Source organism: Oncorhynchus clarkii, chromosome 10 (assembly GCF_045791955.1).
Source record: "Oncorhynchus clarkii lewisi isolate Uvic-CL-2024 chromosome 10, UVic_Ocla_1.0, whole genome shotgun sequence".
Classification (NCBI taxonomy): domain Eukaryota; kingdom Metazoa; phylum Chordata; class Actinopteri; order Salmoniformes; family Salmonidae; genus Oncorhynchus; species Oncorhynchus clarkii.
The window spans coordinates 39,126,309-39,148,267 of NC_092156.1; the positions used below are offsets into that span (position 1 = coordinate 39,126,309).

The window sequence follows — 21,959 nt, forward strand, 5'->3', positions numbered from 1 at the left end:
TTTAGTATTGCCAGCCTAATCTCGGGAGTTGATAGGCTTGAAGTCATAAATAGCGCTGTGCCTCAAGCATTGCTAAGAGCTGCTGCCAAACGCAGTAAAGTGTTGTTTGAATGAATGCTTACGAGCTTGCTGCTGCCTACTACCGCTCAGACTGCTCTATCAAATATCAAATCATAGACTTAATTATAATATAATAAAAACACAGAAATACGAGTCTTTGGTCATTAATATGGGAAAATCTGGAAACTATCATCTATAAAACATAACGCGTATTCTTTCAGTGAAATATGGAACCGTTATGTATTCTATCGAACGGGTGGCATCCTGTAACGGTTTTCTGTATGTGAAGGAGAGTCGGACCAAAATGCAGCGTGTCGATTGCGATCCATGTTTTAATAAACAAACGTAACGAAAACCTAAACAGCCTACCTGGTGAAAAACACATAGACAGGAACAATCACCCACAAACACACAGTGAAACCCAGGCTACCTAAATATGGTTCCCAATCAGAGACAATGACGAACACCTGCCTCTGATTGAGAACCATATCAGGCCGAACATAGAACTAGACAAACTAGACATGTAACATAGAATGCCCACTCAGATCACACCCTGACCAACCACAACATAGAAATATACAAAGTAAACTATGGTCAGGGTGTGACAATACCCCCCCCCCCAAGGTGCGGACTCCGGCCGCAAAACCTGAACCTATAGGGGAGGGTCTGGGTGGGCATCTGTCCACGGTGGCGGCTCTGGTGCTGGACGTGAACCCCACTCCATAATCGTTTTAGTCCACCTCCTTAGCGTCCCTAGATAGGTTACCCTCCTTAATGACCGCTCGGGACAGAGGGACAGCTCGGGACAGAGGTAGCTCGGGACTGATGGGTAGCTCAGCACTGAGAGGAAGCTCAGCACTGAGAGGAAGCCCAGGCAGATAGTTGGATCTAGCAGATCCTGGCTGACTGGAGAATCTGGAAGAGTCTGGTCGACTGGCAGATCTGGAAGAGTCTGGTCGACTGGCAGATCTGGAAGAGTCTGGTCGACTGGCAGATCTGGAAGAGTCTGGTCGACTGGCAGATCTGGAAGAGTCTGGTCGACTGGCAGATCTGGAAGAGTCTGGTCGACTGGCAGATCTGGAAGAGTCTGGTCGACTGGCAGATCTGGAAGAGTCTGGTCGACTGGCAGATCTGGAAGAGTCTGGTCGACTGGCAGATCTGGAAGAGTCTGGTCGACTGGCAGATCTGGAAGAGTCTGGTCGACTGGCAGATCTGGAAGAGTCTGGTCGACTGGCAGCTCTGGCTGCTCCATGCTGATTGGCTGCCCCATGCTGACTGGCTGCTCCATGCTGACTGGCAGCTCTGGCTGCTCCATGCTGACTGGCAGCTCTGGCTGCTCCATGCTGACTGACTGCTCCATGCTGACTGACTGCTCTGGCTGCTCCATGCTGACTGGCGGCCCTGGCTGCTCCATGCTGACTGGCGGCCCTGGCTGCTCCATGCTGACTGGCGGCCCTGGCTGCTCCATGCTGACTGGCGGCCCTGGCTGCTCCATGCTGACTGGCGGCCCTGGCTGCTCCATGCTGACTGGCTGCTCCATGCTGACTGGCTGCTCTGGCTGCTCCATGCTGACTGGCGGCCCTGGCTGCTCCATGCTGACTGGCGGCCCTGGCTGCTCCATGCTGACTGGCGGCCCTGGCTGCTCCATGCTGACTGGCGGCCCTGGCTGCTCCATGCTGACTGGCGGCCCTGGCTGCTCCATGCTGACTGGCGGCCCTGGCTGCTCCATGCTGACTGGCGGCCCTGGCTGCTCCATGCTGACTGGCGGCCCTGGCTGCTCCATGCTGACTGGCGGCCCTAGCTGCTCCATGCTGACTGGCGGCTCTGGCGGCTCCATGCAGACTGGCAGCTCTGGCGGCTCCTTGCAGACTGGCAGCTCTGGCGGCTCCTTGCAGACTGGCAGCTCTGGCGGCTCCTTGCAAACTGGCAGCTTTGGCGGCATCCTGCAGACTGGCAGCTCTGGCGGCTCCTTGCAGACTGGCAGCTCCCTGCAGACTGGCAGCTCCTTGCAGACTGGCAGCGCAATGCAGACTGGCAGCTCAATGCAGACTGGCAGCTCCTTGCAAACTGGCAGCTCCTTGCAAACTGGCAGCTCCTTGCAGACTGGCAGCTCCTTGCAGACTGGCAGCTCCTTGCAGACTGGCAGCTCCTTGCAGACTGGCAGCTCCTTGCAGACTGGCAGCTCCTTGCAGACTGGCAGCTCCTTGCAGACTGGCAGCTCCTTGCTGACTGGCAGCTCCTTGCTGACTGGCAGCTCCTTGCTGACTGGCAGCTCCTTGCTGACTGGCAGCTCCTTGCAAACTGGCAGTTCTGAACTGGAGGGAGACTCCGGCAGCGCTGTAGAGAAGGAAGGCTCTAACAGCGCTAAACAGGCGGGAGACTCCGACAGCGCTGAAGAGGAGGAAGGCTCTGGCAGCGCTGGACAGGCGAGGCGCACTGTAGGCCTGATGCGTGGTGCTGGCACTGGTGGTACTGGGCCGAGGACACGCACAGGAAGCCTGGTGCGGGGAGCTGCTACCGGAGGGCTGGGGTGTGGAGGTGGTACTGGAAAAACCGGACCGTGCAGGCGCACTGGAGCTCTTGAGCACCGAGCCTGCCCAACCTTACCTGGTTGAATGCTCACGGTCGCCCTGCCAGTGCGGCGAGGTGGAATAGCCCTCACTGGGCTATGCAGGCGAACCGGAGACACCGAGCGCAAGGCTGGTGCCATGTAAGCCGGCCCAAGGAGACGCACTGGGGACCAGCTGCGTAGAGCCGGCTTTATGGCATTAGGCTCGACGCTCAATCTAGCCCGGCCGACACGCGGAGCTGGAATATACCGCACCGGGCTATGCACCCGCACTGGAGACACCGTGCGCACCACTGCATAACACGGTGCCTGTCCGGTCTCTCTAGCCCCCCGGTAAGCACAGGGAGTTTGCGCAGGTCTCCTACCTGGCGTAGCCATACTCCCTGTTAGCCCCCCCCCAAGAAATTTTTGGGGCTGCCTCTCAGGCTTCCATCCGCGTCGCCGTGCTGCCTTCTCATACCAGCGCCTCTCTGCTTTCACCGCCTCCATTCTACGGTAACCCTCCTCGCACTGCTCCAGCGAATCCCAGGCGGGCTCCGGCACTCTCCCTGGGTCGGCCGCCCACCTGTCGATCTCCTCCCAAGTAGTATACTCCATACTGTACTCCTCCTTGGGCTGTTCCTGTTGTTTCTTCTCCCGCTGCACCTTAGTGCGGCTACACTCCCCTGGTTTAGCCCAGGGTCCTCTCCCGTTGAGGATTTCCTCCCATGTCCAGAAATCCTTATTGCGCTTCTCCTCGCGCTGCTCCTGCCTGTTGACACGCTGCTTGGTCCGTTGGTGGTGGGTGATTCTGTAACGGTTTTCTGTATGTGAAGGAGAGTCGGACCAAAATGCAGCGTGTCGATTGCGATCCATGTTTTAATAAACAAACGTAACGAAAACCTAAACAGCCTACCTGGTGAAAAACACATAGACAGGAACAATCACCCACAAACACACAGTGAAACCCAGGCTACCTAAATATGGTTCCCAATCAGAGACAATGACGAACACCTGCCTCTGATTGAGAACCATATCAGGCCGAACATAGAACTAGACAAACTAGACATGTAACATAGAATGCCCACTCAGATCACACCCTGACCAACCACAACATAGAAATATACAAAGTAAACTATGGTCAGGGTGTGACACATCCCTAAGTCTATATATTGATGTTACATTGCACAGCCTTCAATGTTATGTCATAATTATGTAAAATTCTGGAAAATTAATTATGGTCTTTGTTAGGAAGAAATGGTCTTCACAGTTTGCAACAAGCCAGGAGGCCAAACTGCGGTATGTATCCTGACTGCTTGCACTGAACGCAAGAGAAGTGACTAAATGTCCCTAGTTAATATTGCCTGCTGACATGCATTTCTTTTAACTAAATATGCAGGTTTAAAAATATATACTTATGTGTACTGATTTTAAGAAAGGCATTGATGTTTATGGTAAGGCACATTTGTGCAACGACTGTGCTTTTTTTGCAAATGTGCTTTTGTTAAATCATCACAAGTTAGGCAAAGTTGAAGTAGGCTGTGATTCAATGATAAATTAACAGGCACCAAATTGATTATATGCAACGCAGGAGAAGCTATTTAAGCTAGTGATATCATCAACCATGTGTAGCTAACTAGTGATTATGTGAAGATTGATTGTTTTTATTTGATAAGTTTAATGCTAGCTAGCAACTAACCATGGCTCCTTGCAGCCACAACGTCCTTTTGATGCTGCACTCACGTAACAGGTGTTCACAGCCTGCCAGGCTGTCTCCTCGTGGATTGCAATGTCCTCGTGGATTGCAATGTAATCAGCATCCAAAAAGGCTGATTACGATTTGTTATAAAAACTTGAAATCGGCCCTAATTAATCGACCATGCCTAACTAGTCTCCTAGTCCCAGTCGCTGAAAAACATCCCCACAGTTTAATGCTGCCATCACCATGCATCACTGTAGGGATGGTGCCAGGTTTCCTCCAGACGTGATGCTTGGCATCAGTTAGCCTATCAGAAGCTTCCAAAGCCATGATGGAATTTTCTGGAATTTTCCCAAAATTTGTGGAGTTGTTGAAAAACGATCACTTAGATTGCACACAGGTGGACTTTGTTTAACTAATTTTGTGACTTCTGAAGGTAATTGGATGCACCAGATCTTATTTAGGGGCTTCATAACAAAGGGGGTGAATACAAATGCACGCACCACTTTTCAGTTTTTTATTTATTAAATTTTATTACATTTTTTAAAATTTCACTTCACTAATTTGGACTATTTTGTGTATATCTATTACATGAAGTCCAAATAAAAATCTATTTAAATTACAGGTTGAAATGCAACAAAATGGGAAAAACGCCAAGAGGGATGTATACTTTCGCAAGGCACTGGATCACTGCACTCCTCTATAAACTGGTCATCTCTGTTAACCCATCGCAAGAAAAACTGGTGATTATTTTTAAAAACCCTCTTAGGCCTCACTTCCCCCTACCTGTGATATCTACTGCAACCCTCATCCTCCACATACAACACCTGTCTAACATTCTGTTAATGGTCCCCAAAGCACACACCTCCCTGGGTCGCTAGTCTTTTCAGTTTGCTGCAGCTAGCGACCGGAACGAGCTGCAACAAACACTGAAACTGGACAGTTTTATCTCAGTCTCTTCCTTCAAAGACTCAATCATGGGCACCCTTACTGACAGTTGTGGCTGCATTGCGTGATGTATTGTTGTCTCTACCTTCAAATCAAATCAATCAAATCAAATTTTATTTGTCACATACACATGGTTAGCAGATGTTAATGCGAGTGTAGCGAAATGCTTGTGCTTCTAGTTCCGACAATGCAGTAATAACCAACAAGTAATCTAGCTAACAATTCCAAAACTACTACCTTATAGACACAAGTGTAAGAGGATAAAGAATATGTACATAAAGATATATGAATGAGTGATGGTACAGAGCAGCATAGGCAAGATACAGTAGATGGTATTGAGTGCAGTATATACATATGAGATGAGCATGTAAACAAAGTGGCATAGTTAAAGTGGCTAGTGATACATGTATTACATAAAGATGCAGTAGATGATATAGAGTACAGTATATACATATACATATGAGATGAATAATGTAGGGTATGTAAACATATTAGGTAGCATTGTTTAAAGTGGCTAGTGATATTTTACATCAGTTCCCATTATTAAAGTGGCTGGAGTTGAGTCAGTGTGTTGGCAGCAGCCACTCAATGTTAGTGGTGGCTGTTTAACAGTCTGATGGCCTTGAGATAGAAGCTGTGCTGTTGTCTGTGCCCAATAATGTTTGTATCATGTTTTGTTTTGCTGCCATGTGTTGCCACCATGCTGTGTTGTCATGTGTTTCTGCCTTGCTATGTTGTTTTAGGTCTCAATGTTGTGTTTTGTTATATTTACATTTTTTAAATCCCAGCCTCCGTCCCAGCAAGAGGCCTTTTGGTAGGCCGTCATTGTAAATAAGAAATTGTTCTGGACTGACTTGCCTGGTTAAATAAAGACCATCGGGTTCTTGGTCACATCCCTGACCAAGGCCCTTCTCCCCCGTTTGATCCGTTTGGCTGGGCAACCAGCTCTAGTAATAGTCATGGTAGTTCCAAACTTCTTCCATTTAAGAGTAATGGAGGCCACTGGGTTCTTGGGGACCTTCACTATTGCAGAAATGTTTTGGTACCCTACCCCAGATCTGTGCCTTGACACAATCCTGTTTTGGAGCTCTACGGACAATTCCTTCGACCTCATGTCTTGGTTTTGCTCTGACATGCAATATCAACTGTGGGACCTTATATAGACAGGTGTGTGCCTTTCCAAGTCATGTCCAATCAATTGAATTTACCACAGGTGGACTCCAATCAAGTTGAAGAAACATCTCAAGGATGATCAACAGGAAACAGGATGCAGCTGAGCTCAATTTCAAGTGTGATAGCAAATGGTCTGAATACTTATGTAAATAAGTGTTTTTTAAAAAAAATTATAAGTTAGCCAAAATTAAAAACATCTTGCTTTAACTTGCTTAACATCACCCCATTAGCTGCCTCACTTTATCCGTGATATCAAAGTATTTTTTGATAAAGCATGAAAATGAAATAAACGATTTGTTATAATTATGGAAGATCGAGTAAGTGTAATTCAAACTGTTTGCTTTGAATAATTTGTAGCTATGGTCTATATCTGTGCGTGAGTGCATCCGACTCAGTTTCCAGAAAACACGCAATATCATAAAGTGTTGTGATTCCACGCATACAAATTCAGGAGGAAACTGAAGAGTGGATGGCTTGACCCAGTTTTGCAAGTGTCGTCTAACTTGGAACGTAGTAATTGAAACGGTGACGCTCAGATAAGATACAGTGCCTTGCGAAAGTATTCGGCCCCCTTGAACTTTGCGACCTTTTGCCACATTTCAGGCTTCAAACATAAAGATATAAAACTGTATTTTTTTTGTGAAGAATCAACAACAAGTGGGACACAATCATGAAGTGGAACGACATTTATTGGATATTTCAAACTTTTTTAACAAAACAAAAACTGAAAAATTGGGCGTGCAAAATTATTCAGCCCCCTTAAGTTAATACTTTGTAGCGCCACCTTTTGCTGCGATTACAGCTGTAAGTCGCTTGGGGTATGTCTCTATCAGTTTTGCACATCGAGAGACTGACATTTTTTCCCATTCCTCCTTGCAAAACAGCTCGAGCTCAGTGAGGTTGGATGGAGAGCATTTGTGAACAGCAGTTTTCAGTTCTTTCCACAGATTCTCGATTGGATTCAGGTCTGGACTTTGACTTGGCCAACACCTGGATATGTTTATTTTTGAACCATTCCATTGTAGATTTTGCTTTATGTTTTGGATCATTGTCTTGTTGGAAGACAAATCTCCGTCCCAGTCTTTTGCAGACTCCATCAGGTTTTCTTTCAGAATGGTCCTGTATTTGGCTCCATCCATCTTCCCATCTTATATATCAATACCTAATAACAACTCCTATTAGTTATTATGCTCGTCAGCTGTTTTGACTCTTAAAAATATATTATTGTCCACACAATGAAATATTCTTTAGTGCAATCACTTTAACCTATAGCCAGGGTTACTTTCTGTTCAGTGAGAGTGCCAAAGGCGTTTGCTCTCCAGATCGTTAATCTGGCCTAGTTGTCAAAGTTTCAAGCTTTTATTTAGTCTGTTTTTTGTCTTATACACATCACAATTCAATGGTTATACAGTTTCTCAATACAACAATAATGCTCAATCAATCCTTAATGCTTTAAGCTATGCCAGATAATATTGCAAAACTTTAAATGCGTTAACACTTCTAACAATATTGACTAAATGGCAAAAATAGTTAAATTACCTTAAATGCTCAGCCCCTTGGTCACTTTCCTGTAATTTGTATTCTCACAGCTATGACGCTAGATTCCGAATTCCAATATCTTAATACACTTCCAACTCTGTGTATGGACTCAATATATTGTAACTGGTACTTTGCTGTTTCCTTGTATTGCCAATCACATCTGTACCTGATGTCTCACTGAGTGACTGCCACTTCGTCTGTATTCAAGAGGCGTTTAGACCACTGTTTCGTAGACTCAGTCTCGAGGTCACTAAATTCCACCAAGTATATTCAGATAGTGATCCAATAAGTACTTAGGCAAAATAATCCAGTTCTCAAATATTGTTATAGTCTAACAAAAAGAGTATAGTGCAATAGTAAATTTACCTGTGATGATTCTCCATATGAAGTCTGTCTCATATGTTAATGAGGATCATGCTGTGTTATGATCTCTGTTCTCTTTATATACCTTTTTACAGGGGAAGTTCCCACTGGTGCTGTAGACCTACGTAACCTTAGGCCTGTGTGTTAAACGGAAGCTTCCTATTATTACCATTCAAGGTCATGCACTACTGACTCTCACATTGCTGCTTCCGTGTTGCTGTTGGCTGATTCTACTCAATCATACCAGCTGGTTGTTTCTACCAATGGAGGTGGCGTAGGTGGTATGTCAAGCGTCAGCTGGGAGAAGTCTATGATAGGTATCTCCTCTGCTTCCCCCTGTTGTCCAGTTTCTGCAGGTGCGGTCCATGGTTCCATGAGGTCCCATGAATGCCCTGTGTTGTCCCCATTGCTTGATGGAGTGGGCAGATTCTTTTCATCTCTTGTCACACTGAGTGGGTGCTGCTATGGTGACCAGTGAGCTGAGATAAGGTGTGGCTTTACCTAGCAGAGACTTGTAGATAACCTGTAGCCAGTGGGTTTGGCGACGAGTATGAAGCGAGGGCCAACCAACGAGAGCGTACAGGTCGCAATGGTGGGTAGTGATCGGGGCTTTGGTGACAAAACGGATGGCACTGTGATAGACTGCATCCAGTTTGTTGAGTAGAGTGTTGGAGGCTATTTTATAGATGACATCACTGAAGTCGAGGATCGTTAGGATGGTCAGTTTTTCGAGGGTATGTTTGGCAGCATGAGTGAAGGATGCTTTGTTGTGATATAGGAAGCCAATTCTAGATTTAATTTTGGATTGGAGATGCTTAATTTGAGTCTGGAAGGAGAGTTTACAGTATTTGTAGTTGTCCACGTATTCTAAGTCAGAGCCGTCCAGATTAGTGATGCTGGACGGGCGAGCAGGTGCGGGCAGTGATCGGTTGAATAGCATGCATTTAGTTTTCCCTGCGTTTAAGAGCAGTTAGAGGCCACGGAAGGAGAGTTGTACGGCATTGAAGCTCGTCTGGAGGTTAGTTAACAGTGTCCAAAGAGGGGCCAGAAGTATACAGAATTGTGTCGTAGAGGTGGATCAGTCAATCAACAGCAGCAAGAGCAACATCATTGATGTATACAGAGAAGAGAATCGGCCCGAGGATTGAACCCTGCGGCACCCCCATAGAGACAGCCATAGGTCCGGACAACAGGCCCTCCGATTTGACACACTGAACTCTATCAGAGAAGTAGTTGGTAAACCAGGCGAGGAAATCATTTGAGAAACCAAGGCTGTCGAGTCTGCCAATAAGAATGTGGTGATTGAAAGAGTCGAAAGCATTGGCGAGGTCAATGAATACGGCAGCGACTATATTAAATGTACAGGTTACAATGTGGGAATGGATCTCATGCATGGTAATAACTACATGTGTGACTTGCATCCTTGGCACAAAGTTATATTATATTCTACTCAATCCACAGGCTTCATTAAATGTCATTCAGACTGTTTTGAAGTTGATACAACTGGCTATGATAGCTGAGGTTCATAGCTAGGTTCTGAACTAATATGGATACCAAATGTTTGGGTCTATACACAGATCAGCTAGATAGCTAGCTACACATCCATAGGCATACAGGTATTTTTATCCTCCGCACAATAAGCAATAACATAGCTAGTCACGTTATTTAATCTTTCTGCATTGTATGGCAAATATCAGCAAGGCAAGCTTACAAAATTGTACATTCAATTTGCAATAAATGCTTTAGCTAGCAAGATTCTTCACATCCACTGTTTCACATTACGACAGCCTGGTTTGCTGGTTGTTTCAGGAGTCCTTAAAATATTAAACCAGAATTACAATTTCATATGCATGTCACAACACCCGTAAAGCTAGCCAGCTTGCTGGCTAATGTTAGCTAGTCAGCTATCTTGATAAATCGTGATTTTCATAAATTAACTTTGATTAAAAAAAAAAAGCCTAATCGTTTGTCTCTACATTAACTATCATATTCCTGTTAACTGTACATTTTTTTTGCATGATTCGTTATGACATAAATCACTTACATTTTCTTCCATTCTAGTATTTTTATCAGCCATCTTTGCTGAAGAAAGCATGCCCCATCAGCATCACCAGCATGTCTGCTAAAGCCCCACTAAAATAGGCCTAGCGACGTCACGGGTACTTACAAAGGACGGCTGGGGGGTGTATGGAGGGGGTGTCTGTAAAATAAACCTTGTACATTACCATCTGAAGAATAGCACCTTTCAGTACATTCTCTAAACTATTTAATCTTGTCAGAGCTTCATTTTCATTTCAGCTTTTTTAATTTATATAATCAATGATTCAACTCCAATAAAATTCCCGAGGATGGGCTCTACACTACAAATTTTGATTTATTTGAATGCACCTGAGCAAATCCTGGGCAACAAAATACAGCTGACAAAACTTACCAGACAAACAGTTGTCAAACAAGTGTCAAATTAAACAAGGAAAGTATGATCAACCCTCGTTTAAAATTGACTGAATGGAATGAAATGCAGTCATCTTATGACAACACCCACCACAAGGAAAAAGGCTAAATACACTAAATTAGCCTCCAACCCAGAATGCTATAATCTACCTGTGTGGCATTACAGCATCGAGGAGTTTTGGGACCTGATTTAATTTGATGAGACATGGCTTGGTTCCGTTGACCCTGCAAACAAAATGTCTCTCTTGAGTAATGGCCTATGCTACTGTTTTGTGAGGACACATATGTAGTAATGTGCTTAGTAGTAACAAGTGTTTCCATACAACTGCAGGCCTTATGTAAATCCAAGTACTAAAACTCGTTAACACTTGTTTAACTAAGAGACCTGTTGATCAGTCACACTGTGTGGATGGACAGGATATCCTGGTTGGGGAGGAGGTGGCTGGAGAAAAGAAAACACATTTCATTTCTCTGTGTAGGATATGGACAAACTCTTGGTCAGCACATGTAAGTCTGAAAACTTTATTTAATTGATTAAAGTAGGAACTGAGGGAAATACTTTTTTTGGACGCTAAAAAGACGTCAAAGTCATCCTTACAATCATTATACACTCCGACCATGACCATTGCAAGTTGCAACTTGTTTTGCAGACTGGGTAGCATTCCAAACAACTGACCAAGATCAGCAAATCTGTCCTTGTTCAAGACTGATCCTTTGGAATGCAAAGATGTACAGTATTCTCCAAAACGGAGGACCTGTCAGATACTCACTGTCACTGCAGAGTTGGAGAAGGCAATGGATTTGATCTCCACATCCCCATACACGAAGATGGTGTCCACTTGGGTGATTGACATCCGGTGCAGGTACTCCATGAAGTGGGCACCATTCACAATCACCTGGGATAAGATCGGATTTAGGAGAGACAAGAAATCAATGGCACATGATGAAAAAAATAATGGTTTGAATTTTTTTTCTCTAGAATATTGATGCAATTCAATAAGTCGACTGTAAACTAAAAATGTGTAGCCTAAGTATGTGATAAAAGTCTCCTGACCGAATATGAATCTCGGTTGACCAGGAACATGAGGGTAAATCGTTCCTCCTGGGTCATGGTTATATCATATTTATGCTCCTCTGGGCCCCACTTAGAGCTCAGCATGGGGGTTGAAGTGGAGGGCTACGTCAGGTTTTTCTTTTGAGCCACATTGCAAATTCACATGAAACCTACAGAGAGAGAAAAGGGGGCTATATTTTAAAATGATTAGGTTTAACAAGATCCCTTCTGTGCTGATAGTGACAAGACTGAGCTAAAGAAGACATGGCTGTCCTACAGTGAAAAAGAGATGTATGCACTACTAGGTAGGTCTACCTCTTGGCATTTGGCAGGACTCTCCCTGTCACAGTGATGGTCTTCCCCTCATGCAGACCTCCCTGGATACAGTCAGTGAATGGCACGCTCTAGGACATGAAGCAAAGAAACAACACTTGACCAGGCTGGGTGTCTCATCTCTTTCACCAGCTAGTAGCTAGGTAGTCTGCCTGATTAGGTTAGGGACTTTGCAATAGACTTAGTTGAAAACTTTAAATGTTCACAATGGATACATCAAGCATTTTGTAACCTATAACAATCTAAGGTGGGTTGCACCAACATGGATTAACTCATAAACTTGTGTAGCAGGCTCAAGGGTGTGGGGTTTCCACGTCACAATGTTCAATAACAAAACATGCACCAGTAGCACAACTAGAACACAACTTGGGAGTTTATTAGGGATTTTTGTACACGGGTGAAGGGGAATTCATCAATTACTTCAGTCCAGAACCTGTTCTCGTTGTCCGTTCCGTTCTCCAAGGGTAATCCTAAAACTCTGTTCCTCAGCCAATCCAGTTTGGTACACTAAGGGGGTAATCCAACAGTCCGGTTCACAACAGGTAATCTTACAGACACTGTTCTCTCTTCTCCCACTCAACATATCACACATTTCTATCTCCATTCTCTGCCCCTTTGTGCAGGCTACTTCCTCCTTTATCTCCAAGCACTCCCTGGCTTAATGAGCCATAGCCTCGCCTCGTTGGGGCAGGAAGTCCATGAAAGGCTCAGGTGTGGAGCCAGCGGGCTGCAAGATATCTCCTCTCAATAACCACTCCCCTCACCTCTCCCTGCCATCTGCCACACTGGGTTAAATGAAGGTTTATCTATTCATCTTGTTGCACCAAATTTTAAACCTTGTTTTAAATTAATCTTAGTTAAATCCTTTAGTTTTCACTTTAAACCTAGTGTCTCGCTTGCTGGAATAAATATCAGACCAAGGCGCAGTGGGTGTCGTGCTCCACATAATTTAATGATAAAGTGAAATTTAGCAAAGACAAAAACAAATAAACAATAAACTAACAACGAACCGTAACTAAGAGGTGTAACATACACTAACTCAAAACAGTATCCCATAAAACACAGGTGGACAAAATGCAACTTAAATATGATCCCCAATTAGAGACAACGATAGCCAGCTGCCTTTAATTGGGAATCATACCAAAACCAACATAGAAAAACTAAACTAGAACCCACATAGAAAATAATAACTAGAAAACCCCCCAGTCACACCCTGACCTACTATACCATAGACAAACAATGGCTCTCTATGGTCAGGGCGTGACACCTAGATACATTTTAAACCTGTTGCTCAATTTAAAAAAAGTAATATAACCTTAGATTGGAGGTTATTTGTGAACTGCCACTTGAGGTGGTTTAACTGATCAAATGGCAGCATTATTTACTGTGGAGAGATCAAAACGACAGAGTTCGTCAGAGATTAATTATAGACAGGTTGAATCATGTTGAGTTTTATGATAATGATGAATTTAAGGAGATACCGCTTCTCCAAGGACTCTGTAATGCAACTGGAAAGAAAGGTTGCACCAACCATTAAGCATGGGAGTGATAGGAACGAGGCTGTACCCCCACTACTTCAGCTCCTGGTGACCGTAAGGTTCTACGTAACTGGATGTTTCCAGATGGTCGTTGGGGATCTTTTTGGACTCCACAAGTCTACTGTCTGCAGGACTGTAGTCAGTGTCCAGTGCTATTGCCGGTCTGAAGAATCAGTACATAAGGTTCAATCCTACAGAGGAAACTGCAGCTGGATTTTACAGGAGAGCGAGATTCCCAGGTGTACCAGGGGCAATAGACTGTACACGCATTCCTATTCCCAACCCTGGTGGTGAGAATGGAGAACTATTCTGTAATCGGAAAGGTTACTGCTCCATCAACGTGCAGGCTGTTTGTGATGACAAAGGTCAGCTCACCAACATTGTAGCTAGATGGCCAGGATCCACCCATGACAGCAGAATCTTTGACAATAGTCATCTGTGTGCAATGCTGGAAAGGGGGGCATATAAAGGCCACCTACTAGGTGACAATGAATATGCCTGTCGTGGGTGCCTTATGACTCCCCTTTTAAACCCCCAGACACCTGAAGAGAGAGAATGCAACACCTCTCATATCCCGGTAAGAGGTCTCATTGAAAAAGGTTTTGGAGTGTGGAAAAAAAGATTCCCCTGCCTAGAGCGGCTCCACACAAAGATGGACACTACACTGACAATCATTATTGCAGTGGCGGTTATGTATAACTTTGGCAAGAGACAAGGACACAAGCTACCTGAGGAGGTTGAAGAGGACCTACCTGTGGAGAATGAAGAAAATGGCCAGGTGCAACATGCTGCCAATGCAAATGGGAATGCTGTGAGGAGAACCTTGATTGAAACCATTTTGCAGCCTAAGGTGTGTATAATGTGACATTGGTAACATGTAAAAAGCAATATATTTTAAGTACAATTCCTAATTAGGCTATCTGTATTCAAATGTATTATTAAGACTTGGTTATTCTCAATCAAATACAGGGTGGAACTAGAAGCACAAGAACACAAGAGTGGGGATAAGACTGGAGGACACAAAATTGGTCAGTGCGGTGTAATTTGACTATAATGAAGTCTGTTGTGGTTTTCTGTCCTCAGATAGAGAGCTTTGAAAGCCTCTACACATGAAGAGGTCCCAATGAAGAGCAGTGGTTCTCAGTCCTGGGGACTCAAAGGGGTGAAGGTTGTTGTTGTCTTAGCACTGCACAGCTGACTCAAATTATCAACTCATCATCAAGCTTTGACTGGTATTTATGTACTCATTTGTGATGCTATCCTTGATATGATCCTGTTATTGTCAATATGTGTGCCCATGCATCTATCAATCCAATGTTATCATGATTTGTTATCAGGGATATTATGCTTTAGTAATCCACAATGACCTGGTGATGTAAAAGTCAAATAATTACATTATCTTCCATATTCCTAGATACCTTGTAACTGGAGATTCCTTCAAAACGATTGACTACAGTTAATGTGTAGGGCACTGCAAGGTTGGGTGACCAGGGCTACCTGTGTCCTGCATAACTTCATGAGGACTTCCGGCGCCGACAAAGATGGCCGCCTCGCTTCGCGTTCCTAGGAAACTCTGCAGTTTTTTGCTTTTTTACGTGTTATTTCTTACATTGGTACCCCAGGTCATTTTAGGTTTCATTACATACAGTCGAGAAGAACTACTGAATATAAGAGCAGCGTTCACTCACCATCAGTACGACCAAGAATATGACTTTCCCGGAGCGGATCCTGTGTCCTGCCTTCCACCCAGGACAACGGAACGGATCCCAGCCTGCGACCCAAAACAACGACATCGTAAAAGAGGCAAACGAAGCGGTCTTCTGGTCAGGCTCCGGAGATGGGCACATCGCGCGCCACTCCCTAGCATTCTACTCGCCAATGTCCAGTCTCTTGACAACAAGGTTGATGAAATCCGAGCAAGGGTAGCATTCCAGAGGGACATCCACGCATCACACCGATAGAAACAAACATCTTTCTGGTAAGAAGAGGGGCGGGGGCGTATGCTTTATGGTTAACGAGACGTGGTGTGGTCACAACAACATACAGGAACTCAAGTCCTTCTGTTCACCTGATTTTAGAATTCCTCACAATCAAATGTCGACCGCATTATCTACCAAGGGAATTCTCTTCGATTATTTTATTTATTTATTTCACCTTTATTTAACCAGGTAGGCAAGTTGAGAACAAGTTCTCATTTACAATTGCGACCTGGCCAAGATAAAGCAAAGCAGTTCGACAAATACAATGACACAGAGTTACACATGGAGTAAAACAAACATACAGTCAATAATACAGTATAAACAAGTCTATATACGATGTGAGCAAATGAGGTGAGAAGGGAGGTAAAGGCAAAAAAAGGCCATGGTTGCAAAGTAAATACAATATAGCAAGTAAAAAACTGGAATGGTAGATTTGCAATGGAAGAATGTGCAAAGTAGAAATAAAAATAATGGGATGCAAAGGAGCAAAATAAATAAATAAATAAAATACAGTAGGGAAAGAGGATAGTTGTTTGGGCTAAATTATAGGTGGGCTATGTACAGGTGCAGTAATCTGTGAGCTGCTCTGACAGTTGGTGCTTAAAGCTAGTGAGGGAGATAAGTGTTTCCAGTTTCAGAGATTTTTGTAGTTCGATCCAGTCATTGGCATTTCGAACCCTACCGTACCTTCTCCGGTATGCAATCTGTTTCCGATCTGGTCATGGGCAGACTCAACAGCCTTGGTTTCTCAGATGATTGCCTCGCCTAGTTCACCAACTACTTTTCAGATAGAGTTCAGTCTGACAAATCGGAGGGCCTGTTGTCCGGACCTCTGGCAGTCTCTATGGGGGTGCCATAGGGTTCAATTCTCGGGCCGACTCTCTTCTCTGTATACATCAATGATCTCCCTTGCTGCTGGTGATTCACTGATCCACCTCTACGCAGACAACACCATTCTGTACACTTCTGGCCCTTCTTTGGACACTGTGTTAACTAACCTCCAGACGAGCTTCAATGTCATACAACTCTCCTTCCGTGGCCTCCAACTGCTCTTAAATGCAAGTAAAAGTAAATGCATGCTTTTCAACTGATCGCTACCCGCACCTGCCCGCCCGTCTTGCATCACTACTCTTTACGGTTCTGACTTAGAATATGTGGACAACTACAAATATCTAGGAGTCTGGTTAGACAGTAACCTCTGCTTCCATACTCACATTAAGCCTCTCCAATCCTAAATTAAATCTAGAATCGGCTTCCTATATCGCAACAAAGCATCCTTCACTCATGCTGCCATACATACCCTCGTAAAACTGACTATCCTACCGATCCTTGTCTTCGCTGATGTCATTTACAAAATAGCCTCCAACACTCTACTCAACAAATTGGATGCAGTCTATCAAGGTGCCATCTGTTGTCACCAAAGCCCCATATACTACCCACCACTGTGACCTGTACGCTCTCGTTGGCTGGCCCTCGCTTCATACTTGTTGCCAAACCCACTGGCTCCAGGACATCTACAAGTCTTTGCTTGGTAAAGCCCCGCCTTATCTCAACTCACTGGTCACCATAGCAGCACCCACCCGCAGCACACGCTCCATCAGGTATATTTCACTGGTCATCCCCAAAGCCAATTCCTCGTTTGGCCGCCTTTCCTTCCAGTTCTCTGCCGCCAATGACTAGAACGAATTGCAAAAATCACTGAAGCTGGAGACTCATATCTCCCTCACTAACTTTAAGCACCAGCTGTCAGAGCAGCTCACAGATCATTGCACATAGCCCATCTGTAAATAGCCCATCCAACGACCTCATCCCCATACTGTTATTTATTTTGCTCCATTGCACCACATTATCTCTACTTGCACATTCATCTTCTGCACATATATCATTCCAGTGTTTAATTGCTATATTGTAATTACTTTGCCACTATGGCCTATTTATTGCCTTGTCTTACCTCATTTGCACATAATTTATGTAGACTTTTCCATTGTATTATTGACTGTATGTTTGTTTATTCCATGTGTAACTCTGTGTTGTTGTTTTTGTCGCACTGCTTTGCTTTATCTTGGCCAGGTCGCAGTTGTAAATGAGAACGTGTTCTCAACTAGCCTACCTGGTTAAATAAAAAATAAAACATAGAGGGCACAGCATGATCAGAGGTGAAAGATCACTTGGTCAGGTCAACAGGAACATTTATTAAAGAGATGCTTTACATTGATAAACAGAAAGAGATGCTGTAGTCCCAGAGTTAATGAGTCAGTTTAGCATTTCACCTCCTGATTATGACTAACAATGTTAGAATAAAAAATAAAACACACAAATAAACATGCTCTCTCTCCATCTGTCTCTCGTCCTTAGATATGTTTTGATGTGAGAGAGGATGCCACCCCCCAGTCCCATCAGCCACCTCATCCGCTTTTAAGATAAACTTCGGGCCGACTAGACGCAATTATGCAATTGTGATGAACTGAGAGAATATTTGGGGAGCACTGTGATTCATAAATTATATGCTCCCTTCCCTGCTCCTATGTTCTTACCTCTTTCCCTTTCTGTCTCTTACACCTCTCAGCTCCTTTCTTCCTCTGTTTTTATAATGCACAACAGATGTGCATTGAAATACAGATTGAACTTGAATTTACAATATTACAATTAGATTTATAATGTATGTATTTATAGCACTTGGATAATGAACTTCTTTCAATAAAGAGTCACATTCTCTACTGGTTGAAATACTAAACATATCCTGTGTGAATCAGATCAATGCAAGTGAAGGGCATTAGATATTGCGATTAACTGGTTTTAGAGTATTTACATGATGCATAGGAAGTGTAATGTTCTGTTTAAATATATATATGAATTACAAATCAGCCTTTAAGTAGTTAAATCCTTTTTCTAGTCGTAGGGAACCATGTGTAACCACTGTCCCGGGACCAAGATTGGTAAACACTGTTGAAGTGTATAATTGTAATGCAGACACAGCATCATTCAAACACTGGAATTTGATACTCCTGGTATGGATATGACTGAAATAATCTCAAAGACATTCATACCTGAACTGCACCTTTATTTGCCAATTGGTAGAAGCTACATGATCATTGAATATATTAAATGTACAGGTTACAATACAAGGTATTTGTATCCTCCACTGCACAATAACCAGCCGCACTGCTACGTTAACTTCGCTTTCTGTATTGCATGGCAAATATCAGTGAAGGCATATTCCAAATGTACAGGTTACAATACAGGTATTAGCTGTATCCTCCACTGATTCACAATAAGCCTGGTTTGCTGGTTGTTTCAAGAACATAATAACTTACGTTATGCATGTCACAACACCCATAAAGCTAGCTGGCTAATGTTAGCTAGTCAGCTACCGCAGCATTGCCCCGCAGCATGCCCCATCAGCATCACCAGCATGCCTGCTAAAGCCCCACTAAAATAAGCCTAGTGACGTCCCTGGTACTTACAAAGGACGGCTGGGGGGTGTATGGAGGGGGTGTCTGTAAAATAAACCTTGTACATTACCATCTGAAGAATAGCACCTTTCAGTACATTCTCTAAACTATTTAATCTTGTCAGAGCTTCATTTTCATTTCAGCTTTATTCATTTATATAATCAATTATCAATGATTCAACTCCAATAAAATTCCAGAGGATGGGCTCTAAGCTACAAATGTTGAACTCTAAAAAGTTGATTTATTTGAATGCACCTGAGCAAATCCTGGGCAACAAAATACAGCTGACAAAACCTACAAAACAGACAAACAGTTGTCAAACAAGTGTCAAATGAAACAAGGAAAGCTTGATCAACCCTCATTTAAAATTGACTGAATGGAATGAAATGCAGTCATCTTATGAAAACACCCACCACAAGGAAAAAGGCTAAATACACCAAATTAGCCTCCAACCCAGAATGCTATAATCTACCTGTGTGGCATTACAGCATCGAGGAGTTTTGGGACCTGATTTAATTTGATGAGACATGGCTTGGTTCCGTTGACCCTGCAAACAAAATGTCTCTCTTGAGTAATGGCCTATGCTACTGTTTTGTGAGGACACATATGTAGTAATGTGCTTAGTAGTAACAAGTGTTTCCATACAACTGCAGGCCTTATGTAAATCCAAATACTAAAACTCGTTAACACTTGTTTAACTAATAAACCTGTTGATCAGTCTGTCTGGAGAATACTCACACTGTGTGGATGGAGAGGATATCCTGGTTGGGGAGGAGGTGGCTGGAGAAAAGAAAACACATTTCATTTCTCTGTGTAGGATATGGATAAACTCTTGGTCAGCACATGTAAGTCTGAAAACTATTTATTTAATTGATTAAAGTAGGAACTTTGATTAAAGTAGGAACTGAGGGAAATACCTTTTTTGGACGCTAAAAAGACGTCCAAAACATCCTTACAATCATTATACACTCCGACCATGACCATTGCAAGTTGCAACTTGTTTTGCAGACTGGGTAGCATTCCAAACAACTGACCAAGATCAGCAAATCTGTCCTTGTTCAAGACTGATCCTTTGGAATGCAAAGATGTACAGTATTCTCCAAAACAGAGGACCTTTCAGATACTCACTGTCACTGCAGGGTTGGAGAAGGCAATGGATTCGATCTCCACTCCTCCATACACGAAGATGGTGTCCACTCTGGAGAACGACAGCCGGTGCAGGTACTCCATGAAGTGGGCACCATTCACAATCACCTGGGTTAAGATCGGATTTAGGAGAGACAAGAAATCAATGGCACATGATGAAAAAAATAATGGTTTGAATCTTTTTTGCTCTAGAATATTGATGCAATTCAATAAGTCGACTGTAAACTAAAAATGTGTAGCCTAAGTATAAGTGATAAAAGTCTCCTGACCGAATATGAATCTCGGTTGACCAGGAACATGAGGGTAAATCGTTCCTTCTGGGTCATGGGTATATAATATTTACGCTCCTCTGGGCCCCACTTAGAGTGCTGCATGGTGTTGCAGACCACATGGTGTTTGGATTCATATCGGGGGTTGAAGTGGAGGGCTACGTCAGGTTTTTCTTTTGAGCCACATTGCAAATTCACATGAAACCTAGAGAGAAGAAATGGGGCCATATTTTAAAGTGATTAGGTTTAACAAGATCCCTTCTGTGCTGATAGTGAGTGACAAGACTGAGCTAAAAAAGACATGGCTGTCCTACAGTGAAAAAGAGATGTACTACTAGGTATGTACTACCTCTTGTCATTTGGCAGGACTCTCCCTGTCACAGTGATGGTCTTCCCCTCATGCAGACCTCCCTGGATACAGCCAGTGAATGGCACGCTCTAGGACATGAAGCAAAGAAACAACACTTGACCAGGCTGGGTGTCTCATCTCTTTCACCAGCTAGTAGCTAGGTAGTCTGCCTGATAAGGTTAGGGACTTTGCAATAGACTTAGTTGAAAACTTTAAATGTTCACAATGGATACATCAAGCATTTTGTAACCTATAACAATCTAAGGTGGGTTGCACCAACATGGATTAACTCATAAACTTGTGTAGCAGGCTCAAGGGTGTGGGGTTTCCACGTCACAATGTTCAATAACAAAACATGCACCAGTAGCACAACTAGAACACAAATTGGGAGTTTATTAGGGATTTTTGTACATGGGTGAAGAAGGGGAATTCATCAATTACTTCAATCCACAAGCTGTTCTTGTTGTCAGTTCCGTTCTCCAAGGGTAATCCTAAAACTCTGTTCCTCAGCCAATCCGGTTTGGTACACAAAGGGGGTAATCCAACAGTCCGGGTCACAACAGGTAATCTTACAGACACTGTTCTCTCTTCTCCCACTTGACATATCACACATTTCTATCTCCATTCTCTGCCCCTTTGTGCAGGCTACTTCCTGTTTGCTTGTCCGTCGTCATCATAAGGGTAAAGGAGAGGGGCAAACTGCTGGGGAATCATCTCTCAAATCTTCTGGGAGAGAGGATCAATTCTCTTGGACGGAGGCCCCCTCCGGTCTGAAATAGCACTCGCCTCTGCTGCATCCTTTTTTTGCTTTCGCTTTCGCTTCGCGTTTTTCCAGCACACCTTCATTTGATTTGGGTTCCTTTTTTCTTTAATCCGTGTCGATCCATTAAATCTGTGGCATAAAATGGCCCAGGTGTCTTCCTCATTTTTGACAGTCGTGTTGTCTGTCTTTTTATCCTCCAGTACATTACTAAATTCCCCCATCAGTTCCGACGAGTTTTTTTATAAGCGGAGAAATGTGAACAACTCCAACAAGCCATGATCAGGTGTGTAGCTGA

At 43.7% G+C, this 21,959-nt stretch overlaps 1 pseudogene; it reads right to left on the bottom strand.

Moving 5' to 3' along the window:
• Positions 1–11,177: 11,177 nt before the first annotated feature.
• Positions 11,178–20,999, bottom strand: LOC139419231 (galectin-9-like; annotated as a pseudogene).
• Positions 21,000–21,959: the final 960 nt, after the last annotated feature.